Source organism: Macaca nemestrina, chromosome 1 (genome assembly GCF_043159975.1).
Source record: "Macaca nemestrina isolate mMacNem1 chromosome 1, mMacNem.hap1, whole genome shotgun sequence".
NCBI lineage: Eukaryota > Metazoa > Chordata > Mammalia > Primates > Cercopithecidae > Macaca > Macaca nemestrina.
Window position 1 is genome coordinate 50859975 of NC_092125.1, and position 24925 is coordinate 50884899.

General features: G+C 39.9%; 1 pseudogene; it reads right to left on the reverse strand.

Moving 5' to 3' along the window:
- Positions 1 to 23225: 23225 nt before the first annotated feature.
- LOC105484632 (zinc finger protein 101 pseudogene) lies at positions 23226 to 24453 on the reverse strand (annotated as a pseudogene).
- Positions 24454 to 24925: the final 472 nt, after the last annotated feature.

Below are 24925 nucleotides of genomic sequence, written 5' to 3' on the forward strand. Positions count from 1 at the left end.
CTGCCACTGTTTCTGTTATTTCAGATTCTACTTGGAATTTCTCATTTTTCAGTATTCTTGGAAGTTCCTAAATGCTAAGTGCTTTTATTACTTGGAAAGGAAAAGACTTGGGAGTGTTCTGTATAAGTTTCACAACTTGTCTGAATATTAAAACAGGGCAATAAATTTATTAATGGTAATAAATTGCATCCTAATCTTTGCAGTGAAGTCATGTAAATTAGCACATGACTGTTTACTTGTGTAATAAAAAGTCATGGCTTTAAATGAGGACTTGGACTTTAAAAACATCTAATAAACTATGCCTATTTTCATTGTCATTTAAATCTGTCCTCCATCATTGTTTTATTCATTCGACACACCTACAATGAGAAGCAGTACCGTGTAATGGTCAAGAGCACAGACTACATTTCAAATCCTGGCTCCTCTTTCAGTTGGTTCTTTGACCTTGGTCAAGTCACTTAGTCTTTCTGACCCTCTATTTTCTCATTTGTAAATCAAGATAATAGTATTATACTTCCAAGAGCTACTGTGAGCACAAAATGAGTTGATGTGAGGATTACATGTATGAACAGTAAATATATAATAAATGTTTATGAAAAATACATACCTGCATACATATATGCATACAATATATCAAGAGCTGGGATATAGCAATGATCTAAACACACATATTTTGTTCCCATGTAGCATATATTCCAGGCAGACAGAGGCAGACAATAAACAAATAATTAGATAATAGCTCATGTGTGATAAATGTTCTCAGGAAGAATAAAGGAGATAAAAGTACACAGAGAATGATGGTAGGACACTATTTTTTACAGAATGGTTCAGAAAGGATGCTGTAGAATACAATATTTATGTAAAGATAAGAAAAATATGCAGAAGCCAGCCATGCTGATGAAGAATTGGGCTTCTAGGTAATGGAAAACAAATACAGAGGTCCCAAGGCAGGGGCATGCTTGAAGCATTTGAAGAAGAACAATAAAGCCAAAGGATCTGGAGAAAAGTAAGCACAATGAAGAATGGGAGGAGAGAAAGAGACAGGAATAGCAGGGTCTTATGGTCATAAAAGGCTTTGTAGCCAATGGTAAAGGATTGGCTTTTACCCAGATTTGACTGAAAGGTCTAGCAGGGTTTACAGCCATACCACCCTGAACGTACAGATCTTATCTGAAAGATCTTGCAGGACTTTGAGCAGAGGATGGATATTATTTAATACAGATTTGTAAAGGTTCCCTCCAGCTGCTCTGTAGGAAATAAATCATAACAGAGGGGCAAAGATTGCTAAAAGGAGACCAAAGTGATATATACTGCAATATCCAGGTAGATGGACCCCAGAGAAATACTTGCATATATGTACAAAAAGGTATGAACTTAGCTGTTCATTCTAGTATTGTAACAAGGAAAATTTAGAAACAACCCAGTTATCTGTCTATGAGGAAGTAGTTAAATAAATTGTGATATACAAAATGTCACATATTATCTATTAATAGTATATTAATAAATCAAATACCATGCCTTCAATAAGAGTAGGCAGTGGAGGTGATAAAAAAAAAAAAAATGGTGTAATTCTGGATATATTTCCAAAATGTAGCCCACAGAATTTGCCATTGGAGTGGTTGTGGGAAGTAAAAGAAATAAAGGAGTAAAGATGACTCCAGGGTTTTCTGTCCTGAGCCAGCAAGGATGCAGTTGCTCTACTGAGTTTGTGAACACTAGGGGAGAAACAGAGGATTCCTGGGGGAGTGGGAGGGGATGTGGTTCAAGAATTCAGCCTTGGACATGTTAAATTTGACATCAGAGAGTATGGATATAGGAGACGGAAGTTCAGAAGAGCAATATGGGCAAGAGGTGAATGTTTGAGACCCATGGTGTATTCATGGTATTGAAGGCCATGGGTTTGGATAAGATGAACCAGTGCAGTGGTTCTCAAACCCAGCTGTGCACTAGATTTTTTTTTTTTTTTTTTTTTTTTTTGAGACGGAGTCTCGCTCTGTCACCCAGGCTGGAGTACAGTGGCCAGATCTCAGCTCACTGCAAGCTCTGCCTCCCGGGTTCACGCCATTCTCCTGCCTCTGCCTCCCGAGTAGCTGGGACTACAGGCGCCCGCCACCACGCCCGGCTAATTTTTTGTATTTTTTTTTTAGTAGAGACGGGGTTTCACCGTGTTAGCCCGGATGGTCTCGATCTCCTGACCTCATGATCCGCCCGTCTCGGCCTCCCAAATTTCTGGGATTACAGGCTTGAGCCACCGCGCCCAGCCGCTGTGCACTAGATTTTTGATCAACTAAGTCAGAATCACAGGAGTGGGACCTAGGCATTGTATACTTCAAAATCCTTTGGGTTGAGAATCAATGACTTTAGGAAACAGCATAAAAAGAAACGAAACGGAAAAAATTGAAGAGAAAATGCCCCAAATAGAAAATACTATGGGTTGGAGGGGCACAGTGGCTCACACCTGTAATCCCAGCACTTTGGAAGGCCGATGGGGGTGGATTACTCGAGGTCAGGAGTTCAAGACCAGATTGGCCAACGTGATGAAACCCTGTCTCTACTAAAAATACAAAAATTAGCCTGGCATGGTGGCATATGCCTGTAATTCCAGCTACCAGGGAGGCTGAAGCAGAAGAACAGCCTGAAACCAGGAGGCAGAGGTTGCAGTGAGCCAAGATCACACCACTGCAGTCCAGCCTGGGCAACAGAGAAAGTGAGACTTCGTCTCCAAAGAAAGAAAAAGGAAAATACTATAGGTCAACAAATTTGAACAGTAAATTGTCAATACTAAAGTTGAAGATGCACATACTTTTGGCTCAAGAATTTACTTTTAGGTTTATAACCTTAGAGAAATGCTTGCATATATGCACAAAAAGATACAAACTTGGCTCTTCGCTATGGTATTGTAATGGGAAAATTTAGGTACGGTCCAAATATCTGTCTATAAGGAAGTAGCTGAATAAATTGTGATAACTTAAATACTATACATTATATATTAATAGCATGTAAATGCAATATAATACCATATAGCAATTAAAAATGAATGAATTTGATATATATGTATCAATATAGATTGATATTGAAATCATAGAATGAAGAAATCTAGCTAAAAAAACATATAGATATGTTTAATATATTATATAGCTTATATATAAAATATGTAGATTTTTATATATTTAATATATATTAAATTATATTTATATAATTTACATAATTGTGTTTACTATATAAACATATTAAATATGTAATATTTAATACAGATTTTAAATCTATATATTTTATATATTTATAGACATTTTATATTTTACAAATAAAATATATCTTTACATAGGGATATGGCCACTCAGAATTTTTTTCATTTGCTTTAGTTGGATTTTTCAGTTTAGTTTTTTTAGTCAGGTTTACTGAGATATAATTTATATACAGTAAAATTCACATCTTTAATTGTACAGTACAATGAGGTTTAAGAAATGTGTACAGTCATGTAACCATCACCAAAAACAAGTGTAATAGTTTGATCACTCCAAAAGTTTTCCTTGGGTTTCTGTGTAGTGAATCCCCTTACCCAACTCCACCCCTGAAAACCACTGGTCTGATTATTTCTCTATTGTTTTTTTTTTCAGCATGTTATATAAATGGAATTATATAGTATGCAAGATTTTGTGTTTACTTCCTTTTTTAATTTTTATTTCCGTAGCTTTTGGGGTACACATGGTTTTTTTACATGGATGAATTATATAGTGGTGAATTGTGAGGTTTTATTGCATCTGTCACCTGAGTAGTGTACATTGTACCTAATGTGTAGCTTTTTTATTCCTACCCCCACCACTCTCACCCTTCTGAATCCCCAAAGTCCATTATGTCACTCTATGCCTTTGCATACTCATAGCTTATTTCCCACTTATAAGTGAGAACATACACTTTTTGGTTTTTCCACTCCTGTGTTACTTCACTTAGGATAATGGCCTCGTGCTTCATTGAAGTTGCTGCAAAAGACATTATTTCATTCCTTTTTATGGCTTGTGTTTACTTCTTTTACCTAGTAAATGTCTTTGAGATATATCTGTATTGTCTCAATAATTTATTTCTTTTTATTACTGAGTAGTGTCCACTAAATGCTTGTAGCACAATTTGTTTACTTATTCACCAGTTAATGGACATTTGTGTTCTTTCAAATTTGGGGCCCTTATGAATAAAGCTGCTGTAAACATTCAAGTACCAATTTCTCTGTGGACATATGTTTTCATTTCTTATTTCTAATATAATAATATAAATATTAACTTTATACCAAATAATTTTTTTTCTTTTCTTTTTTTTTTTTTTTTTTTGCAAAGGATCTGTCATGTTCCACAGAATTCTTTGGGAATGAAGTAGTCTGACTTCTGACCTGGCAAGCATAGGGCCCAAAAGGAATCTCTCGATACATTATGAAAATAGATTTTAAATACCAAATGGGCATTGTCTTTGGGCTAAATATACAATATCCATGACATATACCTACTACTATTTTCAAGCATAACAATTTTTGTGTTTTTTTTTTTTTTGAGACCGAGTCTCGCTCTGTCGCCCAGGCTGGAGTGCAGTGGCGCGATCTCCTGTTCACGCCATTCTCCTGCCTCGGCCTCCCGAGTAGCTGGGACTACAGGGGCCCGCCACCACGCCTGGCTAATTCTTTTTTTTGTATTTTTAGTAGAGACGGGGTTTCACTGTGTTAGCCAGGATGGTCTCAATCTCCTGACCTCGTGATCTGCCCGCCTCGGCCTCCCAAAGTGCTGGGATTACAGGCGTGAGCCACCATGCCCGGCCTCAAGCATAACTATTATACTGAACTAAAAGATATAAATTTATTTCAAAGCATTAATACATTCAGGGCAACTTTGCCATTATGTGTTTCCAAATCAATGGATATGAAAAGCATAACCACTATCATATTTGAGTCTACAAATCTTTTTTACTTTATTGATATTAAAAAAGATAGGGAATAAAACCTAGAGCAGAAATGGGTTGCTTCAGAATCACCTAAGGTACTGGTTCTCAGCCTCCACACCGACCTACTGAATCAGAATCTAATATAAAGCAATTATAATAATAGCTACCTTCTATTGAGCACTTACTACTTCTAGCAAGGTGCTAATTGCTTTACATAATGCCCTTCATTCCATCCCCACAACAACCCAGTGAGTCAGGTGGTATTATTACTCCTGTGATTCAGGTGAGAACACTGATCCCTCTTGACTCAACGTTAAGTAATTTACCCATGGTTGCACAGTTTGTAAAAATCCCTATTTTTATTCATCTATCTCTGCCTTTTAAAAAAAAATCAGTAGTAAAACCTTTACAATGATGCAAGACTATGAGTAGAACTGAGGAAATTACTTTTTAATCCTTAGATAAGGAATCAATTATGAGTAAAAAAAAATGAGTGAAAAATATCAGCTAAATAATGGAAATGAAAACAAAGAGCAAAATCTTCTTCCAATCTTTGTTTCCAAAATAAACTGAAAAGTGAGATTAGGAGGATGCAGCTGACATTGGGTCCACAGGCAAAAAGAAGCTATGCAACTGTGTCCAGTGCAAGAGACCACCAATCAATCGGGAATGTGTTTCAACCTGACAATATCGCAGCGGTTATTTCTGTATTCTAACTTATGGAGGTTCCAAGAAAAGAGAGTTGAGAAAGATGGAAGAAGGAGAAGTTGGTCAGGGAAGGGGAAACAAGAGAGATGAGCTCTCAGGCACCATCTGTTCAGATTCCAGTCCAAAAGATCTTTGGGCATTGATGGAAGCGTCTGCTGCAGCCCCAAGGACTACGTAAACCAAATTGCCCACGGTACCAAGGCAATCACCTTCTATTCTTTGATAAGCTTACTTCCACCCCCAAACCTGATCTTGCTTAACCAAATCCACTTACTCCAATCACTCATAGTTGCATAAGGAAAGAAGACTCACATTAGACTTTGCTTAATGTAGTTTCTTTGTTATGAGTCATACTAATTAAAACTTAACTAAGAATTTTTAAAATATGAATTAATGTAGTGTGAAGCAAGCCATTTCAAGTGTTATTCTCAGGGATAGTTAATCATTTGCATGTGAAGTCTACAGATGAAACAAATGACTTGAGTCATTTACAGGGAGTAATTCCAACAAAAGTGCCTCATCGTGATCAAAGTGATACCTGTTTTTAATCATTAGTATCCCTTGGTAAGGCACTTAAGCATTCTCAACCCTCAGTTTTCTCATCTTAAAAATTAGTCCAGTTAATCTCTAAATAATTCTTTAATTTTAAAATTTATGAAATAACCAAAATATGAACAGTGGTCTTTAGGAACTGGGACAATCAGAAAATGTATTTTATATTTTCTACAAGTTTTAAACTTTTTCTAGTGGACAAATATCACTCTTATAACAGGAAAATCTACCTTTATTTGAATCCATGGTAGTAATTCCATGGCCAGAAAAATATCCCCCAGTCCGAGAATGCATCTTGACGTCATTGACTATTTTCCTAAAGTTTTGAAAATTCTAAATGTATTTATACGGAAAAAAAAAAAAAAAAACTACAAAAACCAAATACTTGGTGCTGGCCTGATACTTCATTTTTTAGTCTATTTCATTGAGGCTTATTTGATCATTAGGATTCTTTGTTCATTTCCAAAGTCTCTTCCTTGGTACAAAAGCCCTCCGTGCACACACCTGTGTGACCTGTCTGGTTACACTCACTGCCCTAATCGCCATGCATATAGGATTGTAGAGTTTCAGAAAGTCACATATTACATACAGACAATTCATTGATCTTAAACAAGAACTAAAAGCAGTAGGAGTTTTGAGGATAGATTGGCCTGGGTAAAATTCTGATTTTGCCATTTTCTTGCTGTGTGACTTGGATAATCCACTGATTATCTTCATTTAGCTTCCAATTAGCTTCATTTCCACATGTGTAAAATGAGAATGATAATACTGACCTCATAAACTGTTGTAAGGAATAAAATGAGATAAAACATATAAAATACTTATACAATGCCTGGGACATACACAATCAACATTCCCACTACACAATTCTGATGAAATCTTTTAAACTCCCATCAGAAAACAGAAGAGCTAGCTTGGGTTGCACCTATATGATGCCAAACACAGAGGAAAATGAATAAAGTGATATAATTGTCAAAGTTTCTGAACATTTGTGTTACACAAAAAGGATTATTCAATTGTGTTGAGTTGAGACAGGAGGTATTTAGTGTTTTATCTTCTGCAGTAGCAAATGGGATTTGTTGACTCCTCTGAGATAATATAAAGTCCAAAAATATTTAAGAAATGATAGAATAAACTTAGCTTAACATGTATCTACATAACTTTGGGAAACTGATATACATGCACCTTTCTCCATGTTCTCCATTCACACAGTATACTTAAAAACTATTTTTCTCCTATCCTACAAGTCAAATAGAGATATTAAAAATATAAATTTTAAATGATAAACATGAGATAATTTTTGAATACTACTGAATTCCTCAGAGATAGGCACAATACGCCTAAAACTGCACATGCTATGAACAATATTGATAACTACTGGGAGACTTTGGCTAACACTTGGCAGCTGGTGTGCTGCAAAAATACTCTCACTCTTTAAAAAATCTGTTTGTTTCTCTACAGCAAGAAGATGAATGCTCCTGCACCCAACAGAGGTGGGTTCCAAATTGTTTCACCTTTGACATTCCCCTTCCCCAGTCTTTCACAAATTCTCACTCTCAGCCCTAAGGGAGTGTGTTTGGGCTTGAGAGTTGGGACAGGCTCTGGAGTTGTTGGCAGAGATAAAGAGTGTTGAAACGAAGGCAAGTGAGATAAGAAGGGAAAGAAAACGAAGAAAAAAAAATATATCATAGGACAGGCGAAGAAATACTCTCCACTTATCAGTTTAAGTTAATTTAAAAAAGGAAAAGGAGAACCCAAAAATAGGTTCTGAGCTGCTTAGTATGATGCAAATTAATCTCATTCACACCCCCTAATTCGCTGGGCACTTCCAAGCTTCTCCTGAAAAATTCAATATTTTTATAAGTGTTTATGAATAAGGGGCCCATTAATTTTAAATTTGACAGCATGTAGGAAGAGAAGACTCTGGTTAGCAGAATTTAAAATAGAAAGAATCAAAAGCCTAGGTCAGAGTTGTATCCTTCAAGTTTAGACAAAGTTAGCATCCAGCTTTATTTACATTTCAGTGAATACTTGGGACACCTTTTATGATGAATTTACAAGGGTCCCCAAACCCCCTGGGCCACAGACTGGTACCAGGGTCTGTGGCCCATTAGCAACCATGCGGCACAGCAAGAGGTGAGTAAGCATTACCTGCTGAATCCCACCTCCTGTCAGGTCAGCAGCAGGCATTAAGTTCCCATAGGAGCACGAACCCTATTGTGAACTGCGTATGCGAGAGATCTAAGTTGCATGCTCCTTATGAGAATCTAATGCCTGACGATCTGAAGTGGAGCTGAAGTGCTGATGCTAGCACTGGGGAGCAGCTGCAAACACAGATTAACATTAGCAGCGAGGTTTGACTGCACAGACACCATAATAAATCAACTGCTTTCAGGCTCATATCAAAACCCTATCAGTGAGTGGCAAGTGACAAATTAAGCTGCATCTGGTGGCAGGCTTTATAGTGACCAGTGAATTGATGTACTTCAATTGTACAGCTGCATCTAATGGCAGGCTTTAAGTCAGAATCAGACACATTTTAGTCCGCTCATGGCTCGCCCATTGTTTTATGTACCACTTCCATTCGTGCCCCTTTCCCACACTGCACACTTGTCTCAGTCACAGTTTTGGTAAACTCACAAGCTAACCCTAGCCACAGTGAGTAAAAAACAAACATCACTGGAGAGCTTCTTGGAAAAGGGGGTAAGACCCAATGATGAGACAGCAGAAGACGCTAAGACTGCCAACAAAAAGAAAGTTGCATTTAAAAGAAAATACCAAGACTTAAATTATGGGTTCATTCCAACAGTTGATTCACATTCTCCAACCTGGCTTTGTATATGTGGTGACTGGCTACCCAATGAAGCCATGAAACCCTCGAAACTTCTTCACCACATGGATACCAAGCACCCTGCATTAAAAGACAAAACCTTTGAGTTTTTCAAAAGAAAAATAATGTGAACATGAAGAACAGTAGCAATTATTGAAGGCCACCACTTCATCAAATGTGTCTGCGCTGAGAGCATCATTCTCAGTGGCTAACGGCATCGCTAAAGCTAAGAAACCCTTTACTATTGGTGAAGAGTTGATTCTGCCTGCTGCTAAGGACGTTTGTCATTAACTTTTAGGAGAGGCTGCAGTTAAAAAGGTGGCACGTGTTCCTCTTTGGGCCAGCACCATATCTAGATGAATTGATGAAATAGAGGACACTGAGACACCACAGTTAGGATTATTGAGTCACTGTGGTATGCAATCCAAGTTGAGGAGTCTGTCAATGTTGACAACAAGGCAACAATGCTTGTTTTTGTGTGATATATTTTTTTCAGGAGAATGTGCATGAAGATATTGTCATGCGCATCCGTGTAAAGAGACCACCAAGCAGGCTTTGTGTGAGCACTAAAGCTTTTTAATCACCCGAGTGCAGGCGGGCTGAGTCCGAAAAGAGTCAGCAAAGGGAGACGGGGTGGGGCCGTTTTATGGGATTTGGGTAGGTAGTGGAAAATTACAGTCAAAGGGGTTTGTGTTGCCGCTTGGCTGCCTCTTCTCTATTATTGTACGCCTTGAAGGCGAGGTTAATTAAGTTCTGTTGTGGGGTTCGAGGGTCGGAATCTAATTTTCAGAGTTTTATTTAATGTCAGGAGCAGATTGGGTAATAAAATACATATTGAGAATAAGATGGCCTTCTGACCTTTTGCGGTCTATGGCTGTAAAGCGTCTCAGGGTTGCTGCCAAACAAGCCATGAACTGGACTGGGTTTTTATATTTGATGAAAAAGAGCCTAAACACTAATTGATTTGGGAGAGGTCGGATAAAGAAAAAGGAGCATTAACCTTGAGTATGCCTTTAGCTCCAGCCACCTCTGTAAGAGGAAAGTATTGGGCAGGTCAGGGAGGGCCAGTCGCGGAACGAAACTGTAAGCTGGTCTGGGTGTAAGGAGGGGAGGTGATGAAGGATTATAGGGTGGGGAAGCAGAGGCTGAGGAAGAATTGGAGCCTGATTCAAACCTGGGGAGTGACCTGAGGAGGAGCAGTCTGGGGAGGAGGGGAGAGGTCAAATGGGTTGGTAGAAAAGGAAGACTAAAAAGACTCAATGACGCATTGGGGTTGGGACTGAGGGGACAGGCGGGAGGGAAGGAAGGAGGATTACGGACAAGTCACATTGGGAACAGAGACTAGGGAGCGACCGATGTGTAAAAGAATGCCTGGACGTCAGACACCTCAGAGCAGTTGCCCATTTTATGACAAGAATTATCTAGATCTTGTAGGATGGAGAAATTGAAAGTACCATTTTTCTGACTCTTTGGAACAATTGTCAAGTTTGTATTGGGGTCAAGTGGCATTGCAGAAGAAAACAAGGCATTTAGGTTTTAGGTCAGGTGTGAGTTGACACAGGCTAAGGGAGAAGAAGGAGGAATGGAGGGTGGAAGGTTGCCCATAGTAAAGGAAGCAAGCCCAGAGAAAAGAGAGGAAAGAGACACAGAGGAGGGGAGTGGTGAGCAGCCAAAGTATGCATCCCCACAATTGACTTGCCACCAAGGGAATGTGGGTGAACGACCAAGGCAGGCATCCCTGCGGTGATCAGACACCAATGGAGTGTGGGTGAATAATCAGGCAGGCGTCCCCGCAGTGATTAAACACCAAGGGAAGACTGTCTTCCCGAGTCGGTGACCGGCGAAGAGTTTTGGGTCCACAGATAAAATGGGTCTCCTTGTCTCTACAAGAGAGGAAAAAGAACTGGAATTGGAAGGACAGGGAGATTGAAGGGTAGTGAGAGAGGGAGATTGAAGGGTAGCGAGAGAGGCTGGAGAAGAGAGTGAAAAGAGCCCGCTTACCCAATTTAAAATTGGTGAGATGTTCCTTGGGCTGGTTTGTCTGAGGACCAGAGATCATAGGTGGATCTTTCTCACGGAGCAAAGAGTAGGACGACAGGGGACTGATCTCCCAAGGGAGGTCCCCCAGTCCAAGTCATGGCACCAAATGTCACGCACATCCATGTGAAGAGACCACCAAACAGGCTTTATGTGAGCAATAAAGCTTTTTAATTACCTGGGTGCAGGCAGGGGCTGAGTCTGAAAAGAGAGTCAGCAAAGGGAGATGGGGTGGGGCCTTTTTATAGGATTTGGGTAGGTAGTAGAAAATTACAGTCAAAGGGGATTGTTCTCTGGTGGGCAGAGGTGGGGGTCACAAGGTGCTCAGTGCAGGAGCTTCTGAGCCAGGAGAAGGAATTTCACGAGGTAATGTCATCAGTTAAGGCAGGAACCTACCATTTTCACTTCTTTTGTGATTCTTCAGTTGTTTCAGGCCATCTGGATCTATACATGCTAGCTTGGGCTCAGAGGCCTGATAGATATGTTGTGTTAACTTTTGTTGCCGACCAACACCACAGCTGCAGAACTATTCAAGTCTTTATATGATTACATATCAGGAAAACTGAATTGGTCATTTTGCAATGGTATATGCATGGATGAAGTGGCTGCCATGACTGGATGGCTTTTTAGTTTCACTACCCGGACTAAAGAGGTCGCTTCTAAATGTGAGTCTATGCACTGCATCTTCCCATAGAGAAATTCTGGCTAGCCAAAAAATGTCATCTGAACTTAACCATGCTTTGCAGGATGTGATTAAAATTATCAACCACGTTAAAGTGCATGTCCTTAACTCACATCTGTTCATGCAGCTCTGTGAGGAGACGGATGCAGAGCACAAGCATCTTTTCTTATATACAGAAGTGAGATGGCTTTCTAAAGGTAGATCACTGAACAGACTTTCTCAGTTATGAGAGCCACTCCAGAGATTTCTTTTAGAAAAACGATCTCCACTGCTAGCACATTTCAGTGACACAGAATGGATCACAAAACTTGCTTACTTGTGTGACGCATTGAACCTGCTTAATAAACCCAATCTGCCAGTTCAGGGGAGAACAACCACCATGTTCAAGTCAGCAGATAAAGGGGCTACATTCAAAGCTAAATTGGAATTATGAGGGCAATGAGTGAACATTGGGATTTTTGACGTATTTCAAACATTAGCAGAGATTTTGAAAGAGACTGAGCCAGGGCCTTCTTTCTCCCACCTGGTTCATGATCTCCTATCTCAGCTTTTAAAAGAGTTTGAGCATTACTTCCTAACCACAAAAGACCCTCAAAATGAAAAGGAATGGATCTGCAATCCATTTGTGAATAAGCCAGGTGAACCGACTTTGTCTGTGCTAGAAGAGGATTAACTGCTTGAGATCGCAAATGGCTGTGGCCTTAGAAGTATGTTTGAGACATTAAATCTCCATACGTTCTGGATTAAAGTCAAGATGGAATATCCTGGAATTACCACAAAATCACTGAAAAGCCTGCTTCCATTTCCAACCTCCTATCTTTGTGAAGCAGGGTTTTTTTGAGTGACAGCAACCAAAATGAGATTCCAGAGTAGACAGTACATAGCGACACACTTCAGATGTTACTGTCTCCCGACAGTGTCCCATATGCCACCCCCAGATGGGACCATCTAGTTGCAGGACTATAAGCTCAAGGCTCCCACTGATTCTACCTTATGGTGAGTTGTATAATTATTTCATTATACATTACAATGTAATAATCATAGAAATAAAGCTCACAATAAACATAATGCCCTTGAATCATCCCTAAACCATCCGCCTACCTCGTTCATGGAAAAGTTGTCTTCAGTGAAACTGGTTCCTGGTGCCAAAAAGGTTGGAGACTGCTGACTTTCTGAAGTCCTTTTAACCACCATCAAATTATCCAGTTGTTGCTTGCAGGGTGTAGGATTTTTTTAAAGTTCCTTTTCTTTATTTGATCCAAGCACTACAGTTCTCATCACCTCACTTTTTACAAAGGATGAGGTGCTAGAATCCTATAGTATCTTGGAAGGTAGAGCAGATATTGGATGGGAAATGCTATAATCTACATTCGTGATTAATGGTATCATTAGCCCCAGTCTGCCAATGGAGATCAGCCCAAGTCTTTAACATTAGAGTTAACAGCCTGTAAACTGGGTACTCACTCAGTGAATAAGTGCAATAAAACATAAAGGGTAGAAAGAAGAAGAAAAGTATTGATTATAATTTTAAAAGATAAAGAGGCAGACATCTAATCAAATATAGATTACAAACAGCTGTACCAAGGAAAAGATCAAATTTGGGGGAAAGGAGGAACATGATCCTCTCTGGACTGAAAGATGAGAATAGCCTCCGATGTGTCAATGTGGGAGCTCAAAATGGGTCACTGGGTCACTGTAGATCTGGGTTAACAGAGATCAGGGCTAGATCCTTAGATCCTGGAGCAATGAAAACTTTATGGTTCCCCGCTCCACCCACCTTCAAAAATACCATATCATATACTTTATGAAAAAAAAAAACCATGATAATCCAATTTTCCACATAAATATTGTTTTTAATATTTTTCTTATTTTATGATGCTTGTTTTGACATAACTTAGCTTGCCTAATAGATACCTCTTCTATAAGGAGGACTTGGTCATATGCCCACAGTCAGGAGGCACTGTTAGACCCTCTGATTCTGAGGAAATTGAATACCATATATTCTCATCGAAAGTGGGAATCTAATTAGAAATCAAAGATGAATTTAAGATTTGAGCACAATTTCTGTGGCACTCACTCCCAGGGCTACTGGACCTTTTTGTTCACTTTTCAAATTGAAAATGAAAGCATGAGATGGTCATGGGGATCTCTTCCTGATAGTTTTACACAGTCATGAATCTAAGAGTACATTTACAAAGGGTCATGAAAGGAGAGGCAAAGAACAAGATATAGAGGAGAAACAAAAAGGGGTTCTAAATATGCTTACCCATACCCTTACCCTCAAAATAGCATTTTGGCCATAAGCTCACAGTTCTCATCCTAGGGCACTGCCCCTTCACTCTTTCAGAATTCTTGCCCCAGGGCATAGGCATCCACACCTGAAGTTTATTGCAAATGAGAGTTTTAGTCATCCAGACACATCTTCTAGATCAAGTCTGTGGGGCAGAGAATGAGAAAAGTCCCATATTGGAAGTCTGAATTCACATCCCTATAGAATCATTGTTATGCCCCTGGGCTGAGTTTTCTATTATTTCATTGTGTTAAGGATTAAATAAGCATTTGGGAATATAATTTCTATTTAGGAGATTAGTTCCAAAGGAAGCTGTATTCTGAGTTCCAAAACAGTGAAGCTAAGTCACAAAGAAAATTTAAAAATTCACTTTCAGTGAATATATACAGCACAGTTTTAAATTTGAATAATATATAGGAGAGGAAGGAAACAAAGTTTTAATATGGCCCTGCCAGGGTTAGGGTGGAAGCAATGGAAATGCAAAGAAGGTGATGATGAGTCATCATAGCGGTAAATGAACCCCCCAAGACACCCAGAGTGTAGGAGGAGAAGGCAGAGGACGACTCAAAGATGACTACAACATTTAGTGTTTGGTGACTATTACCAGAAAGGGAACAGGTAAGTCAGGAGGAAAGGTGTGAGCATATTTTGGGCCACAGTAGATTTTAAAATATCTGGATGGAAAAGTTCAATAAGTGGTCGGACAGGAACTTGGGAGAGAAACCAGACCTTCAGGGTCATCTATGTAGTTGTGTGAGTTAAACCTGTATGAGAATGGAGGTGTCTAATACAGAAAATAGAACATCACTAGAAAGGAAGCAATGTTATGCTCCTTAAATGTCATATAATTTTTTCTTTTTTTCACCCTGACAGGATTAAAGCCTTGCTACTTCTCATTATGTGTGTGGGAGAGGACCGAAGGTAGATAATTCAGTGAAGATGTGTGAATGGGAGGCAGAAAAGACAGCACAAGTGTAGAAAAACATTTCTTTTATCATTTGCCCAGTGGCTTGTATGAGAACCTGGATTCTTCCTGAATGCAATTATGCGCAGTCTGTTACTGAAAGGAAATTTGCTTCCAGGATCCGTGGAAAATAGGTTAACATGTTTCTGAAGATGTCTCATTCCTGTGTGTGGGCAGAATATGAGAAGATAACAGAGTGGTCCTAAGGACACTGTGGGAAGAACAGGTAGGCTGAAAGCCACGATTCAGAAGACAACTAAGTCATCACTCAAGTATGGCAGGAAGATGTCACCAAAAAGCCACAGATGAAGACATAAGTGGACCAGAGTCACCTTCAATTGGGGAAAAACCCAAGGGGGAGGAAAAATATGGGGAAAATATATGGGGGTGTTACAATAGCCATGTTACCTGTTTCACAATTTTGTTGTATCATTTTATGTGAAAACATTCTAGAAAGAAGTTTGAGGAGACTGCTTTAGGGGTTGTTACTCTGATGACCACGTGAAGCCTGTCCTAATTTCTTTTTAAATGTCTATGTGATGCAGAATAAGTGAAACATTCTATGAGAATAAAAGTTAGTTGATATTGAAATCTTAGAGGGTTTGATTCCAATTATAAGTCTAATGAAGCTGAACTGAGTGAAAATATTCTATCCTTAACTCCTAGTACACCCTGGCCACTTCCTGAAAAAGAGATGAACTGAATTTAAAAAAAAAAAGAGAGAAGTATTCTTATTTTTATATTCTTTATCTATGATTCTGCTACCCAGGTTCAGTACCAACAGAAAGGCTAAAGTCCTTCTCTACCATTTGGGAATGAATCTGGATCCAATGAGCCCAAGCACTAATCTTCCCATTTGCTTCCCTCTACTCCCTCCCTATACCCATCAACCAATTATGTTTCTTCTCTCCATCTTTCTATAATCAGGCAATCCAGAAAATTAATCCAGAAATTCAGCTGACAGAAAATAGTGGGGAATAAGTAGTGACAGCATACTTTCTGAGAAGCGAAGCTCCATGAAACTAATGTCATTGTGAATATAAAAGAAATACCCTCGTTGACGGAGATCGTGGAAATTACTCTTTCCATCATATTATACCTCAAAATACCAAAGAAGCAGATAAAACAAGTAGAAGAATACCAAAACAATGGTTGAAAAAAAAATTACACCAAGATTTATTCAAATCTCTCCTCCAACCCCAAACTTCAATGAAATGTTTTTTTCTGAGCCTAATTTATATGTTAGGAAATTCATTTTTATATGTATAAATCTAACTTTTTCTCCCCTCCAAATGAATAACAAACCACCACTTGTTGAATAATCCAATTTCCTATTAAATGGGATGCCTCCTTTATCATTTACTTTATTTCACATATATGTTGATCAGGTTCTGAATTCTTCACTCTGTTTTCTGTTTTGCTTTCATTCAACAAACATTAATTGAGTTCCTACAATGTGCCTCGTGCTGTTTCAGGTGCCTGGATACATCAGTGAACAAAAAGATCCCTGTCCTCATTCAAGCTTATATTATGGCAGGGGAAGACAAATAATACACAATAAGCATAATAGCTAAGTAATTTACCTGATATGTTAGAAAGTGATCATTGTTATGAAATGCAAAGAAAAAAGATAATGAGAGCAAAGGAATATTGGAGGTGTTGGGGGCTGGGGAAATTGCCATCTGAAATTGAATGGTAAGCCTAGGCCTTATTAGCAAAGACTTGAAGGAGTTGAGAGAATTAACAAAGAAAATACCTGAAAAAATAGTATTCCAGGAAGAAAACATCAAGAGCAAATTTCTTAATTCTGAGTTATGCATGGTGAGTTTAAGGAATAGCAAGGAGGCCAGAGTAGTTGAAGTTGAGTGACAGCGTAAAGAAAAAGAAAGGTAATGATAGGTAAAGCAGTTTATGTGGGGTATTGTAGGACATTAAGAAGATTTTGGCTTTATTCTGGTGAAACGGGCAATTGCTACAGTGTTTTAAGCTGTAGGAATATATAGTCAGACTTACTTTTTCAATGTATCACTGTGGCTAATTATCTGAAAATAATTTTGTATGAGTACCAGGAGAGAAGTAGAGAGACCTATTAGAAAAAAATTGAAGTAACCAGGAAAGAGATGATGGTGGTACCTAGCAATCAGCAATGTAGGCAGTGAGAATTAATTCAGATCCCAGGTATATTTTGAAAGTAGGGCTACCAGGCTGTCTTAATGGATTGGATGTGGGGTATGAATAAGGAACCGTCTAAAATGACTCAAGGTTTCTTGGCTTGAGCAACTGGGATGAGCTGATAACCTGTAATTGCTCAGCTGCAATTGAAAAGGCTGCTGATACAGCAGGTTTGTGTGTGTGTGTGGGTGTGTGCGCACGCGTGTGTGTGTGTGTGTGTGTGAGAGAGAGAGAGAGAAAGAGAGAAAGCAGGAGTTTGTTTAGGACATGTTGAGTTTGAGATGTCTATAAGACATTCAGTTGGAACAATTAGTTGACAGTTGAATATACGAGTTGGAGTTGGAGAAAGGAATCTGAGCCAGAGATATAAATGTGGGGGTCATTGGCAAAAAATATTTAAAGCCATGAGTGAACATAAGATCACCACAGTACATAACGTAGATACAGTTGAGAAGAGGAATAAGGGCTCAACTGCGGAGCATTCGTACACTAAAAGTATGGGAAAAGGAAAACCCTGCAAAGGAGTGAGTGGCTAGCAGAGCAAAAGAAAATTCTGGAAGCCATGTGAAGAAAACTTACCAAAGCAGTAGGAGTGATCATATGGCAAATACTGATGACAGAGTCGAGTAAGATGAAAACAAAGATTGACCACCAAGGTTAGCATCATGAAGTTACCAGTGATCTTGAAGAGAGCAGTTTCCATGCAGTGATGTCAAATACCTGTTGGCATGGTTTTAAGAGAAAAGGGAAGGAGAGAATTTGGAGACAGTGAGTACTGACAATCCTTTTAAGGAGGTATGTTGCAAAGGGAAGCAAAAAAATTGAGTGGTATTTGTTGAGGGAAGTAGAGTCAAGATACTTTTGTGTAAGGTAATTGGAATGATCCAGTAGAAAGTGAAAAAATGATAATGAAGGAAAAGGAGGAAAGAATTGCTAGAATGCTCTTTGAGTAGACAAGTAGAGATAGCAAATAATGAACAAGTAGAGAAACTGGCTTTGGATAGGAATATGGTTAGTTCATCTGAGGTAACAGGTAGGAAGGCAGAGGGAGGTACCAGTGCTTTTAAGTAAGTAGATGTTTTGATGGGCATCTGTGCAAGTTTTCTTCTGATTACTTCCATTTCCTCAGTCAGGAAGAAAGCATGGTCATCAGCTGAGCATAAGAGACATGTTGGAGTTTCAGCAAAATGGAAAAAGTCTGAAATAATCATCCTGAAGGCAAGAGACAGAGGGACTAAGGACATAGAGAAGGCTTACCTGACAGCATTAAGGGCCTACTTGAGATTCGTGATCATGAATTTCAAATGAGATTAAGAAACTTGGTTGAGTGTTTTCCTCTAGTCTCCACTTTAGGTGATCAGGTACAGGTTCAGGATAATAGAGAGCTGGACTTTACTAGAAAGTAGTAATAGTTTTGCCAAAAGAATGGTAAAAATTGAGAGAAAGGCAAAAGAATTAAGGGTGTATGAAAAGAGAAAAACAGTGAAAAAATGGTGTGATCAGTGGAAATGAAAGTTCCAGAGGGATCAAAGTATTGCTGGGATTAGGAAGCTGGAAAGAGTGAGGTGGGAGAAGAGAAGAGATGGTGTTTAGAGTGAGAGACATGAAATTCAGGTTATACACAAGATGCAGTTATTGGTGATGATAAAAGTCATGAGGACTCATACAAGGAGCATCACTGACTGAAGGAGAAGACATCAAAGAACTGAGTAACCAGTTCTTTGTTATTGAAATCATCAACAACTAGTGACAAGAGTTGTGCTAGATTAAATTATACGATTTGAAGTTAAAAGTATAAAGAAATAAGGAGTGTTAACAATGATGAGTCATATAATTTGATTACAGGAGACTCAAAATCAGTAAGTTTAAAAATTTTTTAATGTTTTTTAACAGACAAATAATAATTATACATATTCACCTAGGCTGATTCCATATCTTGCCTATTGTGAAGAGGGCTGCAATGAAAATGGGAATACAGATGTCTCTTCAATACACTAATTTCCTTTCCTGTGGATAGATTCTCAGGAGTGGGATTGCTGGATCATATGGTAGTTCTAGTTGTATTCTTTTAAGGAAACTCCATACTGTTCCCCACAGTGGTTGTACTACTATACATTCCCACCAACAGTGTATAAGAGTTCTCTTTTCTTCACATTCTCACCAGCACAAAATCAGCAAGCTTTTAAAAGAGGGAGAATGAAAGAAGCCACAGTGAGCAAAGAGGACAAGACCTGTCCAATTTCCAAGCTCCGTGGGAGGAAAAAATAGCCACTACTTCAGATGACTGGGCAATGTCGTCAGGGAAGAGTCATATTTTCATTAGAGCTAGGAGAAAGAATCATTTAAAAACTAGGTTGCAGACGCAGGAGATTTTACTGATAATGGGCCATAAGTTACACTGTGGATGCTGTAGAAGAGTTGCCAGAGTAGAGGAGAGGTGGAGAAGGATACAAGGAGTCTAAGAGTAATTAGAATGAGGAGGATAAGAGATGAGCTGGAAGTCTGTGGTGTTTCATGGTACATAACTATGTATAAAGAGCATAATGAGCTTAATTCTTCATTTGTCCATTCCACCTCATATCCATATTTGCCTTCCACCTGTCAGTTCTCCATTACAGAAAGTGTGACCTGATAAAAATGCAAATCTGACCACATCATTCTGCTGCTTAAACCCCTTCAACGGCTTCTATTGATCTTAGTATAAAGACCACCATCCTTGGTATAATTCACAAAAACCTGCATAGTCTGGCTACCTCTCCAGCTCAATACATGCATTTGCTTTGTACATCCGGTCATGTTGGCCTTTTTAATGTTTCTAAAGCACCAAACTTTCCCCTCTCACAGCCTTTCTACTTCCTTCTGCCTAAAATACCTTCCTCCACACACAACCCCCAGGTTTTGTCTACTTAACTCCCACTTGTCTTTCAGATCTCAACTCAAACTGTCCTCAAATAGGTCAGGTTCTCTTGTTGACCAGATCACAGAACTCTATTTTCATATACTTACACTGGCTTGTAATTATGTGTCTGTGACTATGACTCATGTATCTCAATCTCACCTAGTTTACTGAATTTACTGAATGGTAAGCTCTATGAAGTCAAAAACCACACCTGTTGTTTTTGCCATTATATGTCTAGAAACTCACTAAGTACCTGACACTTGGCATCGGGTAATAAATATTACTTGGTAATAATATTTATTAAATGACCTGATCCACAGGATATTGTCCTCATCACCACAATCAGATAAATATCCTTATTTTTTTTATTTTTCATCAATAGAGGTTTTATTACTTGACTCAAGTAAGGAGGCCATGGAGAGTATTCTCTAAAGCAGTGTCTCTCTGATGGAAAGTGACAGGAGAGTTTTCTGAGGCCATGGAGAAGGGAGAGCATGCATCATCACATGTAGAGGAGGGAGTTTCAGTGGCACACATGCACTGAGCCATTCTGCCAGAATAAGCTCCCATGAGATGGCCATGAGCTATAGCTCCTCCCTGAGTGGAGATTTTAGCATGGTCATGTCAGAGGCCTTTGAACCAGCACAACTCCCATCTTGAATAGGGGCTGGGTAAACTGAGGCTGAGACCTACGGGGCTGTATTTCCAGGAGGTTAAGTATTTTAAGTTGTAAGAGGTCAGCACAGATACAAGTCATAGAGACCTTGCTGATAAAACAGGTTGTGGTTAAAGAAGCCGGCCAAATCCCACCAAAACCAAGATGGTTTTGACAAGTGACATCTGGTTGATGCAAGTGACATCTGGTTGTCCTCAATGCAGATTATACACTATTTATAATACATTAGCATGCTAAAGGACACTCCCAGGATCACCACGACACTTTACAGATGCCATGGCAATGTCAGGAAGTTACCCTATATGGTCTAAAAAGGTGAGGAACCCTCAGTTCTGGGAATCGCCCCCCCTTCCCTGGAAAACTCATGAATAATCCTCCCCTTGTTTACCATATAATCAAGAAATAACTATAAGTATCCAGGCTGGACATGGTGGCTCACACCTGTAAACCTAGAACTTTGGGAGGTCGAGGCAGGTGGATCACTTGAGGCAAGGATTTCAAGACCAGCCTAGACAACATGGCAAAACCCCATCTCTACTAAAACTACAAAAATGTAGCTGGGCATGGTGGCACACTTGTAGTCCCAGCTACTTGGGAGGCTGAGGCAGGAGGATCGCTTGAACTCAGGAGGTGGAGGTTGCAGTGAGCTGAGATCATGCCACTGCACTCCAGCCTAGGTGACGGAGTGAGACTCTGTCTCAAAAAAAAAAAAAAAAAAAAAAAGCCAGTGCCATGGCTCATGCCTGTAATCCCAGCACTTTGAGAGGCTGAGGCAGGCGGATCACTTGAGGCCAGGTGTTTGACACCAGCCTAGCCAACATTGTGAAACTCCATTTCTACTAAAAATACAAAAAATTAGCTGGGTGTGGTGGTGCATGCCTGTAATCCCAGCTACTCGGGAGGCTGAGGCTGGAGAATTGCTTGAACCCAGGAGGCAGAGGTAGTAGTGAGCCAAGATCATGCCACTGCACTCCAGCCTGGGTGACAGAGTGAGCCTCCGTCTCAAACAAACAAACAAAGAGTTGGTTTAAAGAAAGAAGGTCACCACATTCCACCCGGGATTTGGGGAAGAACAGGCTGCCTGGTAGGAGGCTGTAAACCAGACTGATTGCTCAAGTTGATTGAATTCCTCTAATCCCGGGAGACTCTACCTGTCTGCCTACAGAGATTTGAACTCCCTCAGATAAGCAGCTGGCTGCACCCACAGTTCACAAGGAAAACTAGCATTCAGAAGGCAAAACACATTCCCAAGCTTGGAAGTCAGACTCTGACTGCTGAAGTGGAGCCCCACAGTGGATCCAGCCCCATTGCCAAGGCAGGGACATGTAAGAATTTAATTCTGGGAGGTCAACATACCCACCTGTCCCTCACAGTGTGGAAATACCCCCTCCTTCAAGACTTCAAGACTTTCATTTTCACCTGAAAGTGTCTCTCACCCACAGAGTCAATTTAAGGTTTTGCCATATGAACACTGTCAAATTCATAAACCCTTTCTCCAGGAGGCAATCCAAAAAAATCTTTGTCTAAAAAACTGCACAGACTTTAGATATATACACACACATATATATATACACACACACATATATATAGACACACACATATATATGTGTGTGTGTGTGTGTGTGTGTGTATATATATATATATATATATTTTTTTTTTTAGAAACAGGGTCCTGCTCTGTTTCCCAGGCTGGAGTGGCAGGATCATAGCTCACTGTAGTCTTGAATTCCCAGGCCCAAGCGATCCTCTGGCCCCAGTTTCCCGAGCAGCTGGGACCACAAGCACCCACCACCACACCACACCTAGCTAATTTGTTTGCATTCCTTCACAGACATGGGGTCTTGCCATGTTGCCCAGACTGGACTCAAACTCCCAGGCTCAAGTGATCCTCCCACCTCAGCCTCCTAAAGTGCTGGGATTACAGGCGTGAGCCACCATTCCCAAGTCACAGATTTTCTTAAGGGATATGAAGGCTGTGCTTCACTGTGCTGCATGTTATATATTCTGTAAAAAGACATGTAAAACATGTATCTAGGCCGGGCATGGTGGCTCATGTCTGCAATCCCAGCATCTCTGGAGGCGGAAGCGGGCAGACCACTCGAGGCCAGGAGTCTGAGACCAGCCCGACCAACATGGTGAAACTCCATCTCTACTAAAAATATAAAAATTAGCTGGGTATGGGCATGGTGGTGCACACCTGTAATCCCAGTCACCTGGGAGGCCGTGGAAGGAGAATCACCTGAACTCGGGAGGCAGAGGTTTCAATGAGCCAAGTTCACACCACTGCACTCCAGCCTGGCACTGCACTCCAGCCTGGGGGACAAAGTGAGATTCCATCTCAAAAATAATAATAATAAAACATAGAGTAATTGTTAAAATTGAAAATGTTCCTGTATTTTCCAAACTACTAACATTTCCATCCAGTGTGCATTCTTCAATTTATGTCGTCCATCTCCATAATACCCAGCCTTCTTATGTTAACCAGGCTGGTCTCAAACTCCTGGGCTCAGGTGATCCCCCTGCCTCAGCCTCCAAAAGCACTGTCTACGCCCAGCTAAATGAGTTTTTTCATGTTGTTGAAGGCAATTTTAAAAAGTAAAGACTTTACCACATTGTTTAGTATCAAAGGGTTTTTCTCTAGTGTGAGTCATTTCATGTCTCCTTAGGGAATTGCCACATCCGAAGACCATATCGCACCTTTCACAGTCATATGGCTTTTCTCCACTATGAGTTTTTTCATGTCTTCGAAAACAACTGGGATAATTGAAGGTTTTACCACATTTATTACATTCACAAGGTCTCTCTCCAGTGTGAGCTCTTTCATGTGCTTGAAGGGACGTGGGACATCTAAGACTTGGTCACATTTTTGATGTTTGTAGAGTTTTCCTCCACTGTTAGACCTTTAAGGTCTGCAAAGGGAACTGGAACGACTGAGTTTCTTCCCACATTCCTGACATTGGTGGGATTTCTCCAACGGGTGAGTTATGATTTCATGTGTCTGAATGAAGTTGTACCACATTGCTTACATTTGTGAGGTTTTTCTCCAGTGTAACATGAGTTTGAAATAAACTGGGATGATCAAAAGGTTTTCCACAGTATTTACATTCATAGCGTTTTTCTCCAGTGTGCATTTGTCCATGTTTTCGAAAGAAAATGGAAACAGTAAAGGCTCTCATGATTTCCCTACATTTGTAGGACCTCTCTCCAGTGTGAGTTCTTTCATGAATTTGAAATAAATTAGGAGAATTAAGGGCTTTCCCACACACCCTGCATTCATAAGGTCTCTTTCAAATTGGTGTTACTGTGCGCCTTGGACCACTATTGGGGGAAATGGAGGCTTTCCCACATTGTTTCTGTTTACGGAGCTTCTCTCCCCATTCCCCATCACACTCATATAGTTTCTGTGTGGCGTGAGCTGTCATGTGCCTGTCAGGAATGAATGAGGAAGGAAGACTTTCCCACACACGCAGCATTTGCGTGGTTTTACCCCAGTATGACTTTTCTTCTTCAGGTGACAATCAGGAATCTAGCTGAAGGGTTCACCACGTTGACTCCCTTCTTTATGTCCACAGAATCTCTCACCCAGACTTTGACAGAGGCCAAGTTCCCGAGGGTTTTCAGCATCATATCTCTGTAGAGATTCTTCTGGGAAGGACTCAGCAAAGTCCACTCCTCCTGGATGAAGTTCATAGTCACATCCTCAAAGGCCATTGAGTTCATTTCTAGCTTCTGGGTGTCCTGAGTCCTCCCTGGGGCTGGAGCAGCCACAGCAGGTTCCACGTCACAGAAGCTGCGGTATCTGGACACCAGGGGCCTCCCCAAGGAACTGAAACCCGGACCCGAGTGGGGCCCACGCCTAAATATCCTTATTCTTATCCCATCTATATCACTGCTCCTCCTTCTTATTGATAGGAAAATTGGATGGTAGAAAAGCATTAGAAATAAGATTTCAGCTTTCCTTAGACACCAATATTTGTTAGTATCAGAAACTATTACAAATGAATAACAAAAATATTAACACACCAACAGAAAAATAAGCTAAGTATATGACAGATACTTCATTAAAAGAGAAATATAATTGGCCATTAAAAACACAAAAGATTAAATCCAATAGTAATCAAGGAACATGAAAACACAAAGAATACTACTACTGTAGTGATAACAGCTACATTTTATTCTTCTATTTTTCTTG